The sequence below is a fragment of the Argiope bruennichi genome, chromosome 10, assembly GCF_947563725.1.
Source record: "Argiope bruennichi chromosome 10, qqArgBrue1.1, whole genome shotgun sequence".
Lineage (NCBI taxonomy): Eukaryota > Metazoa > Arthropoda > Arachnida > Araneae > Araneidae > Argiope > Argiope bruennichi.
Genome location: NC_079160.1, coordinates 22,801,033 through 22,814,802, shown reverse-complemented (window position 1 = coordinate 22,814,802; position 13,770 = coordinate 22,801,033). Strand labels below are relative to the sequence as shown.

The 13,770-nt window shown below is 44.2% G+C and overlaps 57 non-coding genes across 57 annotated transcripts; all 57 read left to right on the top strand.

Annotated features, from left to right (window-relative positions):
• Nucleotides 1-92: 92 nt before the first annotated feature.
• Nucleotides 93-165, top strand: Trnav-uac (transfer RNA valine (anticodon UAC)). The gene has a single exon. It is a non-coding gene; the product is annotated as a tRNA-Val (tRNA).
• Nucleotides 166-334: 169 nt separating this feature from the next.
• Nucleotides 335-407, top strand: Trnav-cac (transfer RNA valine (anticodon CAC)). The gene has a single exon. It is a non-coding gene; the product is annotated as a tRNA-Val (tRNA).
• Nucleotides 408-569: 162 nt separating this feature from the next.
• On the top strand, nucleotides 570-642 carry Trnav-uac (transfer RNA valine (anticodon UAC)). The gene has a single exon. It is a non-coding gene; the product is annotated as a tRNA-Val (tRNA).
• A 169-nt stretch (nucleotides 643-811) lies between these two features.
• Nucleotides 812-884, top strand: Trnav-cac (transfer RNA valine (anticodon CAC)). Its single transcript has one exon. It is a non-coding gene; the product is annotated as a tRNA-Val (tRNA).
• Nucleotides 885-1,046: 162 nt separating this feature from the next.
• Nucleotides 1,047-1,119, top strand: Trnav-uac (transfer RNA valine (anticodon UAC)). Its single transcript has one exon. It is a non-coding gene; the product is annotated as a tRNA-Val (tRNA).
• A 169-nt stretch (nucleotides 1,120-1,288) lies between these two features.
• Nucleotides 1,289-1,361, top strand: Trnav-cac (transfer RNA valine (anticodon CAC)). The gene has a single exon. It is a non-coding gene; the product is annotated as a tRNA-Val (tRNA).
• A 162-nt stretch (nucleotides 1,362-1,523) lies between these two features.
• On the top strand, nucleotides 1,524-1,596 carry Trnav-uac (transfer RNA valine (anticodon UAC)). Its single transcript has one exon. It is a non-coding gene; the product is annotated as a tRNA-Val (tRNA).
• Nucleotides 1,597-1,765: 169 nt separating this feature from the next.
• Nucleotides 1,766-1,838, top strand: Trnav-cac (transfer RNA valine (anticodon CAC)). The gene has a single exon. It is a non-coding gene; the product is annotated as a tRNA-Val (tRNA).
• Nucleotides 1,839-2,000: 162 nt separating this feature from the next.
• On the top strand, nucleotides 2,001-2,073 carry Trnav-uac (transfer RNA valine (anticodon UAC)). The gene has a single exon. It is a non-coding gene; the product is annotated as a tRNA-Val (tRNA).
• Nucleotides 2,074-2,242: 169 nt separating this feature from the next.
• Trnav-cac (transfer RNA valine (anticodon CAC)) lies at nucleotides 2,243-2,315 on the top strand. The gene has a single exon. It is a non-coding gene; the product is annotated as a tRNA-Val (tRNA).
• A 162-nt stretch (nucleotides 2,316-2,477) lies between these two features.
• Nucleotides 2,478-2,550, top strand: Trnav-uac (transfer RNA valine (anticodon UAC)). The gene has a single exon. It is a non-coding gene; the product is annotated as a tRNA-Val (tRNA).
• Nucleotides 2,551-2,719: 169 nt separating this feature from the next.
• Trnav-cac (transfer RNA valine (anticodon CAC)) lies at nucleotides 2,720-2,792 on the top strand. The gene has a single exon. It is a non-coding gene; the product is annotated as a tRNA-Val (tRNA).
• A 162-nt stretch (nucleotides 2,793-2,954) lies between these two features.
• Nucleotides 2,955-3,027, top strand: Trnav-uac (transfer RNA valine (anticodon UAC)). Its single transcript has one exon. It is a non-coding gene; the product is annotated as a tRNA-Val (tRNA).
• Nucleotides 3,028-3,196: 169 nt separating this feature from the next.
• Trnav-cac (transfer RNA valine (anticodon CAC)) lies at nucleotides 3,197-3,269 on the top strand. The gene has a single exon. It is a non-coding gene; the product is annotated as a tRNA-Val (tRNA).
• A 162-nt stretch (nucleotides 3,270-3,431) lies between these two features.
• Nucleotides 3,432-3,504, top strand: Trnav-uac (transfer RNA valine (anticodon UAC)). The gene has a single exon. It is a non-coding gene; the product is annotated as a tRNA-Val (tRNA).
• A 169-nt stretch (nucleotides 3,505-3,673) lies between these two features.
• On the top strand, nucleotides 3,674-3,746 carry Trnav-cac (transfer RNA valine (anticodon CAC)). The gene has a single exon. It is a non-coding gene; the product is annotated as a tRNA-Val (tRNA).
• A 162-nt stretch (nucleotides 3,747-3,908) lies between these two features.
• Trnav-uac (transfer RNA valine (anticodon UAC)) lies at nucleotides 3,909-3,981 on the top strand. Its single transcript has one exon. It is a non-coding gene; the product is annotated as a tRNA-Val (tRNA).
• A 169-nt stretch (nucleotides 3,982-4,150) lies between these two features.
• Trnav-uac (transfer RNA valine (anticodon UAC)) lies at nucleotides 4,151-4,223 on the top strand. The gene has a single exon. It is a non-coding gene; the product is annotated as a tRNA-Val (tRNA).
• Nucleotides 4,224-4,385: 162 nt separating this feature from the next.
• Nucleotides 4,386-4,458, top strand: Trnav-uac (transfer RNA valine (anticodon UAC)). Its single transcript has one exon. It is a non-coding gene; the product is annotated as a tRNA-Val (tRNA).
• Nucleotides 4,459-4,627: 169 nt separating this feature from the next.
• On the top strand, nucleotides 4,628-4,700 carry Trnav-uac (transfer RNA valine (anticodon UAC)). Its single transcript has one exon. It is a non-coding gene; the product is annotated as a tRNA-Val (tRNA).
• A 162-nt stretch (nucleotides 4,701-4,862) lies between these two features.
• On the top strand, nucleotides 4,863-4,935 carry Trnav-uac (transfer RNA valine (anticodon UAC)). Its single transcript has one exon. It is a non-coding gene; the product is annotated as a tRNA-Val (tRNA).
• A 169-nt stretch (nucleotides 4,936-5,104) lies between these two features.
• Trnav-cac (transfer RNA valine (anticodon CAC)) lies at nucleotides 5,105-5,177 on the top strand. Its single transcript has one exon. It is a non-coding gene; the product is annotated as a tRNA-Val (tRNA).
• A 162-nt stretch (nucleotides 5,178-5,339) lies between these two features.
• Trnav-uac (transfer RNA valine (anticodon UAC)) lies at nucleotides 5,340-5,412 on the top strand. Its single transcript has one exon. It is a non-coding gene; the product is annotated as a tRNA-Val (tRNA).
• A 169-nt stretch (nucleotides 5,413-5,581) lies between these two features.
• Trnav-cac (transfer RNA valine (anticodon CAC)) lies at nucleotides 5,582-5,654 on the top strand. The gene has a single exon. It is a non-coding gene; the product is annotated as a tRNA-Val (tRNA).
• A 162-nt stretch (nucleotides 5,655-5,816) lies between these two features.
• On the top strand, nucleotides 5,817-5,889 carry Trnav-uac (transfer RNA valine (anticodon UAC)). Its single transcript has one exon. It is a non-coding gene; the product is annotated as a tRNA-Val (tRNA).
• Nucleotides 5,890-6,058: 169 nt separating this feature from the next.
• Nucleotides 6,059-6,131, top strand: Trnav-cac (transfer RNA valine (anticodon CAC)). The gene has a single exon. It is a non-coding gene; the product is annotated as a tRNA-Val (tRNA).
• A 162-nt stretch (nucleotides 6,132-6,293) lies between these two features.
• On the top strand, nucleotides 6,294-6,366 carry Trnav-uac (transfer RNA valine (anticodon UAC)). The gene has a single exon. It is a non-coding gene; the product is annotated as a tRNA-Val (tRNA).
• A 169-nt stretch (nucleotides 6,367-6,535) lies between these two features.
• Nucleotides 6,536-6,608, top strand: Trnav-cac (transfer RNA valine (anticodon CAC)). The gene has a single exon. It is a non-coding gene; the product is annotated as a tRNA-Val (tRNA).
• Nucleotides 6,609-6,770: 162 nt separating this feature from the next.
• Trnav-uac (transfer RNA valine (anticodon UAC)) lies at nucleotides 6,771-6,843 on the top strand. The gene has a single exon. It is a non-coding gene; the product is annotated as a tRNA-Val (tRNA).
• A 169-nt stretch (nucleotides 6,844-7,012) lies between these two features.
• Nucleotides 7,013-7,085, top strand: Trnav-cac (transfer RNA valine (anticodon CAC)). The gene has a single exon. It is a non-coding gene; the product is annotated as a tRNA-Val (tRNA).
• Nucleotides 7,086-7,247: 162 nt separating this feature from the next.
• Nucleotides 7,248-7,320, top strand: Trnav-uac (transfer RNA valine (anticodon UAC)). Its single transcript has one exon. It is a non-coding gene; the product is annotated as a tRNA-Val (tRNA).
• A 169-nt stretch (nucleotides 7,321-7,489) lies between these two features.
• On the top strand, nucleotides 7,490-7,562 carry Trnav-cac (transfer RNA valine (anticodon CAC)). The gene has a single exon. It is a non-coding gene; the product is annotated as a tRNA-Val (tRNA).
• Nucleotides 7,563-7,724: 162 nt separating this feature from the next.
• Trnav-uac (transfer RNA valine (anticodon UAC)) lies at nucleotides 7,725-7,797 on the top strand. The gene has a single exon. It is a non-coding gene; the product is annotated as a tRNA-Val (tRNA).
• A 169-nt stretch (nucleotides 7,798-7,966) lies between these two features.
• On the top strand, nucleotides 7,967-8,039 carry Trnav-cac (transfer RNA valine (anticodon CAC)). The gene has a single exon. It is a non-coding gene; the product is annotated as a tRNA-Val (tRNA).
• A 162-nt stretch (nucleotides 8,040-8,201) lies between these two features.
• Nucleotides 8,202-8,274, top strand: Trnav-uac (transfer RNA valine (anticodon UAC)). Its single transcript has one exon. It is a non-coding gene; the product is annotated as a tRNA-Val (tRNA).
• A 169-nt stretch (nucleotides 8,275-8,443) lies between these two features.
• Trnav-cac (transfer RNA valine (anticodon CAC)) lies at nucleotides 8,444-8,516 on the top strand. Its single transcript has one exon. It is a non-coding gene; the product is annotated as a tRNA-Val (tRNA).
• Nucleotides 8,517-8,678: 162 nt separating this feature from the next.
• Trnav-uac (transfer RNA valine (anticodon UAC)) lies at nucleotides 8,679-8,751 on the top strand. The gene has a single exon. It is a non-coding gene; the product is annotated as a tRNA-Val (tRNA).
• A 169-nt stretch (nucleotides 8,752-8,920) lies between these two features.
• On the top strand, nucleotides 8,921-8,993 carry Trnav-cac (transfer RNA valine (anticodon CAC)). Its single transcript has one exon. It is a non-coding gene; the product is annotated as a tRNA-Val (tRNA).
• Nucleotides 8,994-9,155: 162 nt separating this feature from the next.
• On the top strand, nucleotides 9,156-9,228 carry Trnav-uac (transfer RNA valine (anticodon UAC)). Its single transcript has one exon. It is a non-coding gene; the product is annotated as a tRNA-Val (tRNA).
• A 169-nt stretch (nucleotides 9,229-9,397) lies between these two features.
• Trnav-cac (transfer RNA valine (anticodon CAC)) lies at nucleotides 9,398-9,470 on the top strand. Its single transcript has one exon. It is a non-coding gene; the product is annotated as a tRNA-Val (tRNA).
• A 162-nt stretch (nucleotides 9,471-9,632) lies between these two features.
• On the top strand, nucleotides 9,633-9,705 carry Trnav-uac (transfer RNA valine (anticodon UAC)). The gene has a single exon. It is a non-coding gene; the product is annotated as a tRNA-Val (tRNA).
• A 169-nt stretch (nucleotides 9,706-9,874) lies between these two features.
• Trnav-cac (transfer RNA valine (anticodon CAC)) lies at nucleotides 9,875-9,947 on the top strand. The gene has a single exon. It is a non-coding gene; the product is annotated as a tRNA-Val (tRNA).
• Nucleotides 9,948-10,109: 162 nt separating this feature from the next.
• Nucleotides 10,110-10,182, top strand: Trnav-uac (transfer RNA valine (anticodon UAC)). Its single transcript has one exon. It is a non-coding gene; the product is annotated as a tRNA-Val (tRNA).
• Nucleotides 10,183-10,351: 169 nt separating this feature from the next.
• Nucleotides 10,352-10,424, top strand: Trnav-cac (transfer RNA valine (anticodon CAC)). Its single transcript has one exon. It is a non-coding gene; the product is annotated as a tRNA-Val (tRNA).
• A 162-nt stretch (nucleotides 10,425-10,586) lies between these two features.
• Trnav-uac (transfer RNA valine (anticodon UAC)) lies at nucleotides 10,587-10,659 on the top strand. The gene has a single exon. It is a non-coding gene; the product is annotated as a tRNA-Val (tRNA).
• A 169-nt stretch (nucleotides 10,660-10,828) lies between these two features.
• On the top strand, nucleotides 10,829-10,901 carry Trnav-cac (transfer RNA valine (anticodon CAC)). The gene has a single exon. It is a non-coding gene; the product is annotated as a tRNA-Val (tRNA).
• Nucleotides 10,902-11,063: 162 nt separating this feature from the next.
• Nucleotides 11,064-11,136, top strand: Trnav-uac (transfer RNA valine (anticodon UAC)). The gene has a single exon. It is a non-coding gene; the product is annotated as a tRNA-Val (tRNA).
• Nucleotides 11,137-11,305: 169 nt separating this feature from the next.
• Nucleotides 11,306-11,378, top strand: Trnav-cac (transfer RNA valine (anticodon CAC)). The gene has a single exon. It is a non-coding gene; the product is annotated as a tRNA-Val (tRNA).
• A 162-nt stretch (nucleotides 11,379-11,540) lies between these two features.
• On the top strand, nucleotides 11,541-11,613 carry Trnav-uac (transfer RNA valine (anticodon UAC)). The gene has a single exon. It is a non-coding gene; the product is annotated as a tRNA-Val (tRNA).
• A 169-nt stretch (nucleotides 11,614-11,782) lies between these two features.
• Trnav-cac (transfer RNA valine (anticodon CAC)) lies at nucleotides 11,783-11,855 on the top strand. Its single transcript has one exon. It is a non-coding gene; the product is annotated as a tRNA-Val (tRNA).
• Nucleotides 11,856-12,017: 162 nt separating this feature from the next.
• Trnav-uac (transfer RNA valine (anticodon UAC)) lies at nucleotides 12,018-12,090 on the top strand. Its single transcript has one exon. It is a non-coding gene; the product is annotated as a tRNA-Val (tRNA).
• Nucleotides 12,091-12,259: 169 nt separating this feature from the next.
• Trnav-cac (transfer RNA valine (anticodon CAC)) lies at nucleotides 12,260-12,332 on the top strand. The gene has a single exon. It is a non-coding gene; the product is annotated as a tRNA-Val (tRNA).
• A 162-nt stretch (nucleotides 12,333-12,494) lies between these two features.
• On the top strand, nucleotides 12,495-12,567 carry Trnav-uac (transfer RNA valine (anticodon UAC)). The gene has a single exon. It is a non-coding gene; the product is annotated as a tRNA-Val (tRNA).
• A 169-nt stretch (nucleotides 12,568-12,736) lies between these two features.
• Trnav-cac (transfer RNA valine (anticodon CAC)) lies at nucleotides 12,737-12,809 on the top strand. The gene has a single exon. It is a non-coding gene; the product is annotated as a tRNA-Val (tRNA).
• Nucleotides 12,810-12,971: 162 nt separating this feature from the next.
• Nucleotides 12,972-13,044, top strand: Trnav-uac (transfer RNA valine (anticodon UAC)). Its single transcript has one exon. It is a non-coding gene; the product is annotated as a tRNA-Val (tRNA).
• A 169-nt stretch (nucleotides 13,045-13,213) lies between these two features.
• On the top strand, nucleotides 13,214-13,286 carry Trnav-cac (transfer RNA valine (anticodon CAC)). The gene has a single exon. It is a non-coding gene; the product is annotated as a tRNA-Val (tRNA).
• Nucleotides 13,287-13,448: 162 nt separating this feature from the next.
• Nucleotides 13,449-13,521, top strand: Trnav-uac (transfer RNA valine (anticodon UAC)). Its single transcript has one exon. It is a non-coding gene; the product is annotated as a tRNA-Val (tRNA).
• The last annotated feature ends 249 nt before the right edge of the window (nucleotides 13,522-13,770 follow it).

Below are 13,770 nucleotides of genomic sequence, written 5' to 3'. Positions count from 1 at the left end.
TCTTTCCAGGAACCACAAAAATGAATAGTCTTTTCAACAGAATAGAGATCGAATTATTATCGACTTGGCATATATTCGTTTTTCACCGTAGAGGTTCCGTAGTGTAGTGGTTATCACGTTCGCTTTACACGCGAACGGCCCCCGGTTCGATCCCGGGCGGAACCAGCCCGATTACATGGTGAGTGATGTCTTTTTTAAGTTCTGTTAAGGAACATGTATTAGCAATCTAAAGTGCTGAAAACTTAAAGAAAATTCTACGAACGAGACGACTCGGAAATGTTCTTTCAAATGCCGGAAACATGGAATTCTGAGGGAAGATCTAACCCTTCCCGTCGGTTCCGTAGTGTAGTGGTCATCACGTTCGCCTCACACGCGAAAGGTCCTCGGTTCGATCCAGGGCGGAACTATACATTCGTGGTTCTTATTTTTCACTTTCAAATGACAACAGTTCTTTAGGGCCTTTACCTTAGACGGTAATCTTTCCAGGAACCACAAAAATGAAGAGTCTTTTCAACAGAATAGAGATCGAATTATTATCGACTTGGCATATATTCGTTTTTCTCCGTCGAGGTTCCGTAGTGCAGTGGTTATCACGTTCGCTTTACACGCGAAAGGCCCCCGGTACGATCCCGGGCGGAACCAGCCCGATTACATGGTGAGGGATGTCTTTTTTTAGTTCTGTTAAGGAACATGTATTAGCAATCTAAAGTGCTGAAAACTTAAAGAAAATTCTACGATAGAGACGACTCGGAAATGTTCTTTCAAATGCCAGAAACATGGAATTCTGAGGGAAGATCTAACCCTTCCCGTCGGTTCCGTAGTGTAGTGGTCATCACGTTCGCCTCACACGCGAAAGGTCCCCGGTTCGATCCCGGGCGGAACCATACATTCGTGGTTCTTATTTTTCACTTTCAAATGACAACAGTTCTTTAGGGCCTTTACCTTAGACGGTAATCTTTCCAGGAACCACAAAAATGAATAGTCTTTTCAACAGAATGGAGATCGAATTATTATCGACTTGGCATATATTCGTTTTTCACCGTAGAGGTTCCGTAGTGTAGTGGTTATCACGTTCGCTTTACACGCGAAAGGCCCCCGGTTCGATCCCGGGCGGAACCAGCCCGATTACATGGTGAGGGATGTCTTTTTTTAGTTCTGTTAAGAAACATGTATTAGCAATCTAAAGTGCTGAAAACTTAAGGAAAATTCTACGAACGAGACGACTCTGAAATGTTCTTTCAAATGACAGAAACATGGAATTCTGAGGGAAGATCTAACCCTTCCCGTCGGTTCTGTAGTGTAATGGTCATCACATTCGCCTCACACGCGAAAGGTCCCCGGTTCGATCCCGGGCGGAACCATACATTCGTGGTTCTTATTTTTCACTTTCAAATGACAACAGTTCTTTAGGGCCTTTACCTTAGACGGTAATCTTTCCAGGAACCACAAAAATGAATAGTCTTTTCAACAGAATAGAGATCGAATTATTATCGACTTGGCATATATTCGTTTTTCACCGTAGAGGTTCCGTGGTGTAGTGGTTATCACGTTCGCTTTACACGCGAAAGGCCCCCGGTTCGTTCCCGGGCGGAACAAGCCCGGTTGCATGGTGAGGGATGTCTTTTTTTAGTTCTGTTCAGGAACATGTATTAGCAATCAAAAGTGCTGAAAACTTAAAAAAAATTCTACGAACGAGACGACTCGGAAATGTTCTTTCAAATGACAGAAACATGGAATTCTGAGGGAAGATCTAACCCTTCCCGTCGGTTCCGTAGTGTAGTGGTAATCACGTTCGCCTCACACGCGAAAGGCCCCCGGTTCGATCCCGGGCGGAACCATACATTCGTGGTTCTTATTTTTCACTTTCAAATGACAACAGTTCTTTAGGGCCTTTACCTTAGACGGTAATCTTTCCAGGAACCACAAAAATGAATAGTCTTTTCAACAGAATAGAGATCGAATTATTATCGACTTGGCATATATTCGTTTTTCCCCGTCGAGGTTCCGTAGTGTAGTGGTTATCACGTTCGCTTTACACGCGAAAGGCCCCCGGTTCGATCCCGGGCGGAACCAGCCCGATTACATGGTGAGGGATGTCTTTTTTTAGTTCTGTTATGGAACATGTATTAGCAATCTAAAGTGCTGAAAACTTAAAGAAAATTCTACGAACGAGACGACTCGGAAATGTTCTTTCAAATACCAGAAACATGGAATTCTGAGGGAAGATCTAACTTTTCTCGTCGGTTCCGTAGTGTAGTGGTCATCACGTTCGCCTCACACGCGAAAGGTCCCCGGTTCCATCCCGGGCGGAAACATACATTCGTGGTTCTTATTTTTCACTTTCAAATGACAACAGTTCTTTAGGGCCTTTAACATAGACGGTAATCTTTCCAGGAACCACAAAAATGAATAGTCTTTTCAACAGAATAGAGATCGAATTATTATCGACTTGGCATATATTCGTTTTTCACCGTAGAGGTTCCGTAGTGTAGTGGTTATCACGTTCGCTTTACACGCGAACGGCCCCCGGTTCGATCCCGGGCGGAACCAGCCCGATTACATGGTGAGTGATGTCTTTTTTAAGTTCTGTTAAGGAACATGTATTAGCAATCTAAAGTGCTGAAAACTTAAAGAAAATTCTACGAACGAGACGACTCGGAAATGTTCTTTCAAATGCCGGAAACATGGAATTCTGAGGGAAGATCTAACCCTTCCCGTCGGTTCCGTAGTGTAGTGGTCATCACGTTCGCCTCACACGCGAAAGGTCCTCGGTTCGATCCAGGGCGGAACTATACATTCGTGGTTCTTATTTTTCACTTTCAAATGACAACAGTTCTTTAGGGCCTTTACCTTAGACGGTAATCTTTCCAGGAACCACAAAAATGAAGAGTCTTTTCAACAGAATAGAGATCGAATTATTATCGACTTGGCATATATTCGTTTTTCTCCGTCGAGGTTCCGTAGTGCAGTGGTTATCACGTTCGCTTTACACGCGAAAGGCCCCCGGTACGATCCCGGGCGGAACCAGCCCGATTACATGGTGAGGGATGTCTTTTTTTAGTTCTGTTAAGGAACATGTATTAGCAATCTAAAGTGCTGAAAACTTAAAGAAAATTCTACGAACGAGACGACTCGGAAATGTTCTTTCAAATGCCAGAAACATGGAATTCTGAGGGAAGATCTAACCCTTCCCGTCGGTTCCGTAGTGTAGTGGTCATCACGTTCGCCTCACACGCGAAAGGTCCCCGGTTCGATCCCGGGCGGAACCATACATTCGTGGTTCTTATTTTTCACTTTCAAATGACAACAGTTCTTTAGGGCCTTTACCTTAGACGGTAATCTTTCCAGGAACCACAAAAATGAATAGTCTTTTCAACAGAATAGAGATCAAATTATTATCGACTTGGCATATATTCGTTTTTCCCCGTCGAGGTTCCGTAGTGTAGTGGTTATCACGTTCGCTTTACACGCGAAAGGCCCCCGGTTCGATCCCGGGCGGAACCAGCCCGGTTGCATGGTGAGGGATGTCTTTTTTCAGTTCTGTTAAGGAACATGTATTAGCAATCTAAAGTGCTGAAAACTTAAAGAAAATTCTACGAACGAGACGACTCGGAAATGTTCTTTCAAATGCCAGAAACATGGAATTCTGAGGGAAGATCTAACCCTTCCCGTCGGTTCCGTAGTGTAGTTTTCATCACGTTCGCCTCACACGCGAAAGGTCCCCGGTTCGATCCCGGGCGGAACCATACATTCGTGGTTCTTATTTTTCACTTTCAAATGACAACAGTTCTTTAGGGCCTTTACCTCAGACGGTAATCTTTCCAGGAACCACAAAAAGGAATAGTCTTTTCAACAGAATAGAGATCGAATTATTATCGACTTGGCATATATTCGTTTTTCCCCGTCGAGGTTCCATAGTGTAGTGGTTATCACGTTCGCTTTACACGCGAAAGGCTCCCGGTTCGATCCCGGGCGGAACCAGTTTAATTACATGGTGAGGGATGTCTTTTTTTAGTTCTGTTAAGGAACATGTATTAGCAATCTAAAGTGCTGAAAACTTAAAGAAAATTCTACGAACGAGACGACACTGAAATGTTCTTTCAAATGCCAGAAACATGGAATTCTGAGGGAAGATCTAACCCTTCCCGTCGGTTCCGTAGTGTAGTGGTCATCACGTTCGCTTTACTCGCGAAAGGTCCCCGGTTCGATCCCGGGCGGAACCATACATTCGTGGTTCTTATTTTTCACTTTCAAATGACAACAGTTCTTTCGGGCCTTTACCTTAGACGGTAATCTTTCCAGGAACCACAAAAATGAATAGTCTTTTCAACAGAATAGAGATCGAATTATTATCGACTTGGCATATATTCGTTTTTCTCCGTCGAGGTTCCGTAGTGCAGTGGTTATCACGTTCGCTTTACACGCGAAAGGCCCCCGGTACGATCCCTGGCGGAACCAGCCCGATTACATGGTGAGGGATGTCTTTTTTTAGTTCTGTTAAGGAACATGTATTAGCAATCTAAAGTGCTGAAAACTTAAAGAAAATTCTACGAACGAGACGACACTGAAATGTTCTTTCAAATGCCAGAAACATGGAATTCTGAGGGAAGATCTAACCCTTCCCGTCGGTTCCGTAGTGTAGTGGTCATCACGTTCGCTTTACTCGCGAAAGGTCCCCGGTTCGATCCCGGGCGGAACCATACATTCGTGGTTCTTATTTTTCACTTTCAAATGACAACAGTTCTTTCGGGCCTTTACCTTAGACGGTAATCTTTCCAGGAACCACAAAAATGAATAGTCTTTTCAACAGAATAGAGATCGAATTATTATCGACTTGGCATATATTCGTTTTTCTCCGTCGAGGTTCCGTAGTGCAGTGGTTATCACGTTCGCTTTACACGCGAAAGGCCCCCGGTACGATCCCTGGCGGAACCAGCCCGATTACATGGTGAGGGATGTCTTTTTTTAGTTCTGTTAAGGAACATGTATTAGCAATCTAAAGTGCTGAAAACTTAAAGAAAATTCTACGAACGAGACGACTCGGAAATGTTCTTTCAAATGCCAGAAACATGGAATTCTGAGGGAAGATCTAACCCTTCCCGTCGGTTCCGTAGTGTAGTGGTCATCACGTTCGCCTCACACGCGAAAGGTCCCCGGTTCGATCCCGGGCGGAACCATACATTCGTGGTTCTTATTTTTCACTTTCAAATGACAACAGTTCTTTAGGGCCTTTACCTTAGACGGTAATCTTTCCAGGAACCACAAAAATGAATAGTCTTTTCAACAGAATAGAGATCGAATTATTATCGACTTGGCATATATTCGTTTTTCCCCGTCGAGGTTCCGTAGTGTAGTGGTTATCACGTTCGCTTTACACGCGAAAGGCCCCCGGTTCGATCCCGGGCGGAACCAGCCCGGTTGCATGGTGAGGGATGTCTTTTTTTAGTTCTGTTAAGGAACATGTATTAGCAATCTAAAGTGCTGAAAACTTAAAGAAAATTCTACGAACGAGACGACTCGGGAATGTTCTTTCAAATGCCAGAAACATGGAATTCTGAGGGAAGATCTAACCCTTCCCGTCGGTTCCGTAGTGTAGTTTTCATCACGTTCGCCTCACACGCGAAAGGTCCCCGGTTCGATCCCGGGCGGAACCATACATTCGTGGTTCTTATTTTTCACTTTCAAATGACAACAGTTCTTTAGGGCCTTTACCTCAGACGGTAATCTTTCCAGGAACCACAAAAAGGAATAGTCTTTTCAACAGAATAGAGATCGAATTATTATCGACTTGGCATATATTCGTTTTTTCCCGTCGAGGTTCCATAGTGTAGTGGTTATCACGTTCGCTTTACACGCGAAAGGCTCCCAGTTCGATCCCGGGCGGAACCAGTTTAATTACATGGTGAGGGATGTCTTTTTTTAGTTCTGTTAAGGAACATGTATTAGCAATCTAAAGTGCTGAAAACTTAAAGAAAATTCTACGAACGAGACGACACTGAAATGTTCTTTCAAATGCCAGAAACATGGAATTCTGAGGGAAGATCTAACCCTTCCCGTCGGTTCCGTAGTGTAGTGGTCATCACGTTCGCCTCACACGCGAAAGGTCCCCGCTTCGATCCCGGACGGAACCATACATTCGTGGTTCTTATTTTTCACTTTCAAATGACAACAGTTCTTTCGGGCCTTTACCTTAGACGGTAATCTTTCCAGGAACCACAAAAATTAATAGTCTTTTCAACAGAATAGAGATCGAATGATTATCGACTTGGCATATATTCGTTTTTCACCGTAGAGGTTCCGTAGTGTAGTGGTTATCACGTTCGCTTTACACGCGAAGGGCCCCCGGTTTGATCCCGGGCGGAACCAGCCCGGTTGCATGGTGAGGGATGTCTTTTTTTAGTTCTGTTAAGGAACATGTATTAGCAATCAAAAGTGCTGAAAACTTAAAGAAAATTCTACGAACGAGACGACTCGGAAATGTTCTTTCAAATGACAGAAACATGGAATTCTGAGGGAAGATCTAACCCTTCCCGTCGGTTCCGTAGTGTAGTGGTCATCACGTTCGACTCACACGCGAAAGGCCCCCGGTTCGATCCCGGGCGGAACCATACATCCGTGGTTCTTATTTTTCACTTTCAAATGACAACAGTTCTTTAGGGCCTTTACCTTAGACGGTAATCTTTCCAGGAACCACAAAAATGAATAGTCTTTTCAACAGAATAGAGATCGAATTATTATGGACTTGGCATATATTCGTTTTTCGCCGTAGAGGTTCCGTAGTATAGTGGTTATCACGTTCGCTTTACACGCGAACGGCCCCCGGTTCGATCCCGGGCGGAACCAGCCCGATTACATGGTGAGTGATGTCTTTTTTAAGTTCTGTTAAGGAACATGTATTAGCAATCTAAAGTGCTGAAAACTTAAAGAAAATTCTACGAACGAGACGACTCGGAAATGTTCTTTCAAATGCCGGAAACATGGAATTCTGAGGAAAGATCTAACCCTTCCCGTCGGTTCCGTAGTGTAGTGGTCATCACCTTCGCCTCACACGCGAAAGGTCCTCGGTTCGATCCAGGGCGGAACCATACATTCGTGGTTCTTATTTTTCACTTTCAAATGACAACAGTTCTTTAGGGCCTTTACCTTAGACGGTAATCTTTCCAGGAACCACAAAAATGAATAGTCTTTTCAACAGAATAGAGATCGAATTATTATCGACTTGGCATATATTCGTTTTTCTCCGTCGAGGTTCCGTAGTGTAGTGGTTATCACGTTCGCTTTACACGCGAAAGGCCCCCGGTACGATCCCGGGCGGAACCAGCCCGATTACATGGTGAGGGATGTCTTTTTTTAGTTCTGTTAAGGAACATGTATTAGCAATCTAAAGTGCTGAAAACTTAAAGAAAATTCTACGAACGAGACGACTCGGAAATGTTCTTTCAAATGCCAGAAACATGGAATTCTGAGGGAAGATCTAACCCTTCCCGTCGGTTCCGTAGTGTAGTGGTCATCACGTTCGCCTCACACGCGAAAGGTCCCCGGTTCGATCCCGGGCGGAACCATACATTCGTGGTTCTTATTTTTCACTTTCAAATGACAACAGTTCTTTAGGGCCTTTACCTTAGACGGTAATCTTTCCAGGAACCACAAAAATGAATAGTCTTTTCAACAGAATAGAGATCGAATTATTATCGACTTGGCATATATTCGTTTTTCACCGTAGAGGTTCCGTAGTGTAGTGGTTATCACGTTCGCTTTACACGCGAAAGGCCCCCGGTTCGATCCCGGGCGGAACCAGCCCGGTTGCATGGTGAGGGATGTCTTTTTTTAGTTCTGTTAAGGAACATGTATTAGCAATCTAAAGTGCTGAAAACTTAAAGAAAATTCTACGAACGAGACGACTCGGAAATGTTCTTTCAAATGCCGGAAACATGGAATTCTGAGGAAAGATCTAACCCTTCCCGTCGGTTCCGTAGTGTAGTGGTCATCACGTTCGCCTCACGCGCGAAAGGTCCTCGGTTCGATCCAGGGCGGAACCATACATTCGTGGTTCTTATTTTTCACTTTCAAATGACAACAGTTCTTTAGGGCCTTTACCTTAGACGGTAATCTTTCCAGGAACCACAAAAATGAATAGTCTTCTCAACAGAATAGAGATCGAATTATTATCGACTTGGCATATATTCGTTTTTCTCCGTCGAGGTTCCGTAGTGTAGTGGTTATCACGTTCGCTTTACACGCGAAAGGCCCCCGGTACGATCCCGGGCGGAACCAGCCCGATTACATGGTGAGGGATGTCTTTTTTTAGTTCTGTTAAGGAACATGTATTAGCAATCTAAAGTGCTGAAAACTTAAAGAAAATTCTACGAACGAGACGACTCGGAAATGTTCTTTCAAATGCCAGAAACATGGAATTCTGAGGGAAGATCTAACCCTTCCCGTCGATTCCGTAGTGTAGTGGTCATCACGTTCGCCTCACACGCGAAAGGTCCCCGGTTCGATCCCGGGCGGAACCATACATTCGTGGTTCTTATTTTTCACTTTCAAATGACAACAGTTCTTTAGGGCCTTTACCTTAGACGGTAATCTTTCCAGGAACCACAAAAATGAATAGTCTTTTCAACAGAATAGAGATCGAATTATTATCGACTTGGCATATATTCGTTTTTCACCGTAGAGGTTCCGTAGTATAGTGGTTATCACGTTCGCATTACACGCGAAAGGCCCCCGGTTCGATCCCGGGCGGAACCAGCCCGGTTGCATGGTGAGGGATGTCTTTTTTTAGTTCTGTTAAGGAACATGTATTAGCAATCTAAAGTGCTGAAAACTTAAAGAAAATTCTACGAACGAGACGACTCGGAAATGTTCTTTCAAATGCCAGAAACATGGAATTCTGAGGGAAGATCTAACTTTTCTCGTCGGTTCCGTAGTGTAGTGGTCATCACGTTCGCCTCACACGCGAAAGGTCCCCGGTTCCATCCCGGGCGGAAACATACATTCGTGGTTCTTATTTTTCACTTTCAAATGACAACAGTTCTTTAGGGCCTTTACCTTAGACGGTAATCTTTCCAGGAACCACAAAAATGAATAGTCTTTTCAACAGAATAGAGATCGAATTATTATCGACTTGGCATATATTCGTTTTTCTCCGTCGAGGTTCCGTAGTGTAGTGGTTATCACGTTCGCTTTACACGCGAAAGGCCCCCGGTACGATCCCGGGCGGAACCAGCCCGATTACTTGGTGAGGGATGTCTTTTTTTAGTTCTGTTAAGGAACATGTATTAGCAATCTAAAGTGCTGAAAACTTAAAGAAAATTCTACGAACGAGACGACTCGGAAATGTTCTTTCAAATGCCAGAAACATGGAATTCTGAGGGAAGATCTAACCCTTCCCGTCGGTTCCGTAGTGTAGTTTTCATCATGTTCGCCTCACACGCGAAAGGTCCCCGGTTCGATCCCGGGCGGAACCATACATTCGTGGTTCTTATTTTTCACTTTCAAATGACAACAGTTCTTTAGGGCCTTTACCTTAGACGGTAATCTTTCCAGGAACCACAAAAATGAATAGTCTTTTCAACAGAATAGAGATCGAATTATTATCGACTTGGCATATATTCGTTTTTCCCCGTCGAGGTTCCGTAGTGTAGTGGTTATCACGTTCGCTTTACACGCGAAAGGCCCCCGGTTCGATCCCGGGCGGAACCAGCCCGGTTGCATGGTGAGGGATGTCTTTTTTCAGTTCTGTTAAGGAACATGTATTAGCAATCTAAAGTGCTGAAAACTTAAAGAAAATTCTACGAACGAGACGACTCGGAAATGTTCTTTCAAATGCCAGAAACATGGAATTCTGAGGGAAGATCTAACCCTTCCCGTCGGTTCCGTAGTGTAGTTTTCATCACGTTCGCCTCACACGCGAAAGGTCCCCGGTTCGATCCCGGGCGGAACCATACATTCGTGGTTCTTATTTTTCACTTTCAAATGACAACAGTTCTTTAGGGCCTTTACCTCAGACGGTAATCTTTCCAGGAACCACAAAAAGGAATAGTCTTTTCAACAGAATAGAGATCGAATTATTATCGACTTGGCATATATTCGTTTTTCCCCGTCGAGGTTCCATAGTGTAGTGGTTATCACGTTCGCTTTACACGCGAAAGGCTCCCGGTTCGATCCCGGGCGGAACCAGTTTAATTACATGGTGAGGGATGTCTTTTTTTAGTTCTGTTAAGGAACATGTATTAGCAATCTAAAGTGCTGAAAACTTAAAGAAAATTCTACGAACGAGACGACACTGAAATGTTCTTTCAAATGCCAGAAACATGGAATTCTGAGGGAAGATCTAACCCTTCCCGTCGGTTCCGTAGTGTAGTGGTCATCACGTTCGCCTCACTCGCGAAAGGTCCCCGGTTCGATCCCGGGCGGAACCATACATTCGTGGTTCTTATTTTTCACTTTCAAATGACAACAGTTCTTTCGGGCCTTTACCTTAGACGGTAATCTTTCCAGGAACCACAAAAATGAATAGTCTTATCAACAGAATAGAGATCGAATGATTATCGACTTGGCATATATTCGTTTTTCACCGTAGAGGTTCCGTAGTGTAGTGGTTATCACGTTCGCTTTACACGCGAAAGGCCCCCGGTTTGATCCCGGGCTGAACCAGCCCGGTTGCATGGTGAGGGATGTCTTTTCTTAGTTCTGTTAAGGAACATGTATTAGCAATCAAAAGTGCTGAAAACTTAAAGAAAATTCTACGAACGAGACGACTCGGAAATGTTCTTTCAAATGACAGAAACATGGAATTCTGAGGGAAGATCTAACCCTTCCCGTCGGTTCCGTAGTGTAGTGGTCATCACGTTCGCCTCACACGCGAAAGGCCCCCGGTTCGATCCCGGGCGGAACCATACATCCGTGGTTCTTATTTTTCACTTTCAAATGACAACAGTTCTTTAGGGCCTTTACCTTAGACGGTAATCTTTCCAGGAACCACAAAAATGAATAGTCTTTTCAACAGAATAGAGATCGAATTATTATCGACTTGGCATATATTCGTTTTTCTCCGTCGAGGTTCCGTAGTGCAGTGGTTATCACGTTCGCTTTACACGCGAAAGGCCCCCGGTACGATCCCGGGCGGAACCAGCCCGATTACATGGTGAGGGATGTCTTTTTTTAGTTCTGTTAAGGAACATGTATTAGCAATCTAAAGTGCTGAAAACTTAAAGAAAATTCTACGAACGAGACGACTCGGAAATGTTCTTTCAAATGCCAGAAACATGGAATTCTGAGGGAAGATCTAACCCTTCCCGTCGGTTCCGTAGTGTAGTGGTCATCACGTTCGCCTCACACGCGAAAGGTCCCCGGTTCGATCCCGGGCGGAACCATACATTCGTGGTTCTTATTTTTCACTTTCAAATGACAACAGTTCTTTAGGGCCTTTACCTTAGACGGTAATCTTTCCAGGAACCACAAAAATGAATAGTCTTTTCAACAGAATAGAGATCGAATTATTATCGACTTGGCATATATTCGTTTTTCCCCGTCGAGGTTCCGTAGTGTAGTGGTTATCACGTTCGCTTTACACGCGAAAGGCCCCCGGTTCGATCCCGGGCGGAACCAGCCCGGTTGCATGGTGAGGGATGTCTTTTTTTAGTTCTGTTAAAGAACATGTATTAGCAATCTAAAGTGCTGAAAACTTAAAGAAAATTCTACGAACGAGACGACTCGGGAATGTTCTTTCAAATGCCAGAAACATGGAATTCTGAGGGAAGATCTAACCCTTCCCGTCGGTTCCGTAGTGTAGTTTTCATCACGTTCGCCTCACACGCGAAAGGTCCCCGGTTCGATCCCGGGCGGAACCATACATTCGTGGTTCTTATTTTTCACTTTCAAATGACAACAGTTCTTTAGGGCCTTTACCTCAGACGGTAATCTTTCCAGGAACCACAAAAAGGAATAGTCTTTTCAACAGAATAGAGATCGAATTATTATCGACTTGGCATATATTCGTTTTTCCCCGTCGAGGTTCCATAGTGTAGTGGTTATCACGTTCGCTTTACACGCGAAAGGCTCCCGGTTCGATCCCGGGCGGAACCAGTTTAATTACATGGTGAGGGATGTCTTTTTTTAGTTCTGTTAAGGAACATGTATTAGCAATCTAAAGTGCTGAAAACTTAAAGAAAATTCTACGAACGAGACGACACTGAAATGTTCTTTCAAATGCCAGAAACATGGAATTCTGAGGGAAGATCTAACCCTTCCCGTCGGTTCCGTAGTGTAGTGGTCATCACGTTCGCCTCACACGCGAAAGGTCCCCGGTTCGATCCCGGACGGAACCATACATTCGTGGTTCTTATTTTTCACTTTCAAATGACAACAGTTCTTTCGGGCCTTTACCTTAGACAGTAATCTTTCCAGGAACCACAAAAATGAATAGTCTTTTCAACAGAATAGAGATCGAATGATTATCGACTTGGCATATATTCGTTTTTCACCGTAGAGGTTCCGTAGTGTAGTGGTTATCACGTTCGCTTTACACGCGAAGGGCCCCCGGTTTGATCCCGGGCGGAACCAGCCCGGTTGCATGGTGAGGGATGTCTTTTTTTAGTTCTGTTAAGGAACATGTATTAGCAATCAAAAGTGCTGAAAACTTAAAGAAAATTCTACGAACGAGACGACTCGGAAATGTTCTTTCAAATGACAGAAACATGGAATTCTGAGGGAAGATCTAACCCTTCCCGTCGGTTCCGTAGTGTAGTGGTCATCACGTTCGCCTCACACGCGAAAGGCCCCCGGTTCGATCCCGGGCGGAACCATACATCCGTGGTTCTTATTTTTCACTTTCAAATGACAACAGTTCTTTAGGGCCTTTACCTTAGACGGTAATCTTTCCAGGAACCACAAAAATGAATAGTCTTTTCAACAGAATAGAGATCGAATTATTATGGACTTGGCATATATTCGTTTTTCGCCGTAGAGGTTCCGTAGTATAGTGGTTATCACGTTCGCTTTACACGCGAACGGCCCCCGGTTCGATCCCGGGCGGAACCAGCACGATTACATGGTGAGTGATGTCTTTTTTAAGTTCTGTTAAGGAACATGTATTAGCAATCTAAAGTGCTGAAAACTTAAAGAAAATTCTACGAACGAGACGACTCGGAAATGTTCTTTCAAATGCCGGAAACATGGAATTCTGAGGAAAGATCTAACCCTTCCCGTCGGTTCCGTAGTGTAGTGGTCATCACGTTCGCCTCACACGCGAAAGGTCCTCGGTTCGATCCAGGGCGGAACCATACATTCGTGGTTCTTATTTTTCACTTTCAAATGACAACAGTTCTTTAGGGCCTTTACCTTAGACGGTAATCTTTCCAGGAACCACAAAAATGAATAGTCTTTTCAACAGAATAGAGATCGAATTATTATCGACTTGGCATATATTCGTTTTTCACCGTAGAGGTTCCGTAGTGTAGTGGTTATCACGTTCGCTTTACACGCGAAAGGCCCCCGGTTCGATCCCGGGCGGAACCAGCCCGGTTGCATGGTGAGGGATGTCTTTTTTTAGTTCTGTTAAGGAACATGTATTAGCAATCTAAAGTGCTGAAAACTTAAAGAAAATTCTACGAACGAGACGACTCGGAAATGTTCTTTCAAATGCCGGAAACATGGAATTCTGAGGAAAGATCTAACCCTTCCCGTCGGTTCCGTAGTGTAGTGGTCATCACGTTCGCTCACACGCGAAAGGTCCTCGGTTCGATCCAGGGCGGAACCATACATTCG